Genomic DNA, 3,225 nt, shown 5'->3' with positions numbered 1-3,225 from the left:
ATTTTATTTCAAGTAACTTTTCAGCAACCAAATGTTGGCATTATTTGCCTTCACCAGCATGATCTAACTTTGTAGCTATTCCTGCTTTGAGAAGGGGTGTTGGCCTAGAGGTCAGGAAAGGACTCCAAAGGTCCCTTCCAACCTACATTATACAGTCATTCTGTTTACAAATCTTCATCTCCACTACCATTACACAAAAACATAACTGCCCACAAATATGTAAACCATCTGTTCTATTTCTCTTATTTCTGTTAGAATTAATCCATCTTTAATTATAATCTTGTTCTTTACAAGCACCTTCACATTCCATATGTACTCACTAACAGGTGTTTTGATTCAGGTGCCATTAAGAATGACTCACTGTGTGCTGTCTGATGATGACATTTAAAATGGGGGAATACTGCTTGCGGATCTTTGGAATTGGAAGTATGTTTGTTGAGCTCTTCCCCTTCCAGTTTAGACTGGTCCATTCTGCCGAGTGATGATGGAACTTGAAGCATTAGATAACAATGTGGAAAACAATATGCCAAAGGGGGCAATTCCTTTTTTATTGTATCTGTTTTGACATTCCATCCTAGCAATTGTTTTTTATGTTTGGATTCAGATTCATTATTTATAGTCATATTAATAGCAAACTTGGCATTCACTTCAGGTTTACTTTATTTGTTCAGTAGTTCCATTATATCTCATGTATTTATCTACAACCAAGTTCATCTCAGTAGCAGAGCCTCATTTGCCTATAGAACTATTGTCTTTATAATCTCACCCAGACTTTACAACGTATCTTGCTGCATCTGTGTCTGGCAACTACATCGGTAGTTTGCTCGGATGTTTAAACAGGAAGATATTCTAAATAGCAAGTTATCTCACTTTATATCTTGCTGTGTTTTATTCTCTACTTAGCATCTTGTATCTAGATCCAGCAAAAGACTTGGGCACTTGATGGTGTTCAATTTTCAGCCTATGGAGTGGAATCCATATGCCTGACTCAGGCGCCTATGTTCCTTATACTATACATGAGAGAATAATGCAAAAGTAAATGTTTAATCTGTTTGGTAGTTGTCATTAGTAATCAACAGAACGTTGATTACACCGTCTAGCTGGCCAATGGTACGCTTCAAGAGCTGTAGCAGTAAGTTAGTTAAGTAAGACCTCAGGAGGTAAGCACAGGCAGCGTCAAGAATGGGTCGCATCCTCAGTATGCACACACTATCAGTATTACTGCTAACAGCAGTGCTGGCAGACTTCTTCCTGCTCACGAGAAAAAAATGAGTGGGAGCAGTTGTGCCAGTGGATGTTTCTGGGCCATTTTCTTTTCAATACAAGCTGGCATTATCTTTGGTGATGCTGCTACAATGATCAGTCAAATCCTTCAGCACTACTGAAACAACCCTTTCCTATAGAAGAACTCTGAGGAACTCATAGGGGGAAAGGGCAAAGAATAAACGTGGTTCTCCTTGATTTCCTGTAGGGAAATCCGTATGTGCAAAGCTTTCTGAAAGTTTGTAAATCTTGTAACCAGGGCAAACTACTTTTTTTCTTTTGCAGTGCTGCTGGCACCTCACAGAAGCTCCACTAGTCGATGCACCCTCATCAGACCAGTTTCAACGGACCTGCGACAGCATTAAGGGGGTTTCTTGCAGAAATCCATAGAGAAGCTTGTAGCAATGACCAGTGCTTCTGGGCTGGATGCCTTTGTAATTGTGGCATCAGTTCTGCACAGGTCTCCATGGAAGTGTCCTTCTGCATCCAGAAGTTTCTGCCACTCCAGGTCTGCAAGACAGTCATTCACACACCATCCACACTAGTTAAACTGTTGCGAGTGCACAGGGAATAAATACTTCTGGAGGAACCCCTCCCCTTCCATCATCTCAGCCTTAGCATGCCCTTTAGAGGTGCCGCCCGGTACGTGCGCCCAAAGCAAGTGTAAGTTGCCTATGTTTAGGAGCGTAAGGGAACTGGTCACGTGAGAGCCTAAAGCCCTTGCAATATAGCATGTGCTATGTGCTGTCTTCCCCTCTGCTTTGGGGTAGACCATACCAAATATGAAGTTTATTCCGGGTTTACACCAGTTTACCTGTTTGTTGAATTAATGTGTCACAAAAACCCTTGGAGAGCAGATAGGGAAAGTTTCACTGCGTATGTCCCAAAGCACAGAAGTGCCACAGCTACACTTTTTGCTCATAGAGCATTAACAAAAAAAGTTATTTTTTTCTAGTAATTTATAAGAGGGCTTGTGTTCAGAATATTATGTTTTATCAAAAAGAGGTGATCATGACAAGCTTATTTAAACTGGAAAAAATAAAATAAGCTCTTCATACTTCTCTAATCTTTCAGATGACTGAAAAAATACTAAAACTCTCCAAATCATACGGTTGAATCAGCAACGTACAAATTCATTAAAATGCCAGTCTTTGGGTAAAAACCACAAGAAGTCAGTAGTAACTGTAGTTTGTTCTTGAATTCCGTAAGACAGCAGCAGCGGCCACCGCGTGACATCTGGTGGCCACAAGCCAGCGTAGCAAGAACATCGCACTACCGAAATCGCAGCGTGTGCCATCCGCACCAGGTAAAAACACGTTTTATCGGTTTTCTTTCAAATGTTAGCTGCCAAAACACCAGCTGTAATACATTTGCTACAGTTGTACGTCTCGCCACAGAAGAACCCAGCTTTGACAGCAGCTAGCGCGTGACACATACTAGCAAGGAAGCTACGATACAGATCTTCCTTGGAATTACGATGTTCCCTCCCACCTGAAAAGTGCTGTCCTTCCTCTTCACTCCTACAGTTGTAGGACATCGAGGTGGGGATTTGCAGGGCGACGGAATTGCAGGAGGCGTTCTTTAAAATCCAGAGATGGAATCCACTGTGAACTTGCACCCATCGGGCCAAGAAAAACTGATCCGGAATGATGCTTCGGCGTGCGAGAGATGTCCCCGGTGGCAGCGCATACTCCTCACCCTCCCGTGATCACGGTGTAAAATCATGGCGTAGGAAGTCTACCGCATAAAGAACAGGAAAAGAGGAGAGAGAGCTTAAGCGGTTAGATTGTGCCCAAAATCCTCAGAAGAGCGTTTAAACCCGTGAGCACCCAAAACTTTCAGCATTAAGCTTCACTGGCTCCCGCGCGCTGGCAGAAGCGCGGCCTGTCGGCTGAGCCACTCCGCTGACGCCTCAGGGGCGGGCCGGGGCCCGGGCCTGGTCACAGCTGCAGCCCAGCGACC

At 43.5% G+C, this 3,225-nt stretch overlaps 1 long non-coding RNA gene across 1 annotated transcript; it reads right to left on the bottom strand.

Moving 5' to 3' along the window:
- Positions 1–642: 642 nt before the first annotated feature.
- LOC103903812 lies at positions 643–3,191 on the bottom strand. The gene is made up of 2 exons (XR_657868.2): positions 2,755–3,191; positions 643–1,773 (listed from the first exon to the last, which is right to left on the bottom strand). It is a non-coding gene; the product is annotated as an uncharacterized LOC103903812 (long non-coding RNA).
- Positions 3,192–3,225: the final 34 nt, after the last annotated feature.

Source organism: Aptenodytes forsteri, unplaced genomic scaffold (assembly GCF_000699145.1).
Source record: "Aptenodytes forsteri isolate BGI_AS27 unplaced genomic scaffold, ASM69914v1 Scaffold171, whole genome shotgun sequence".
NCBI lineage: Eukaryota > Metazoa > Chordata > Aves > Sphenisciformes > Spheniscidae > Aptenodytes > Aptenodytes forsteri.
The sequence above is the reverse complement of the archived record's forward strand: the minus strand, read 5'-3'. Positions and strand labels throughout refer to the sequence as shown.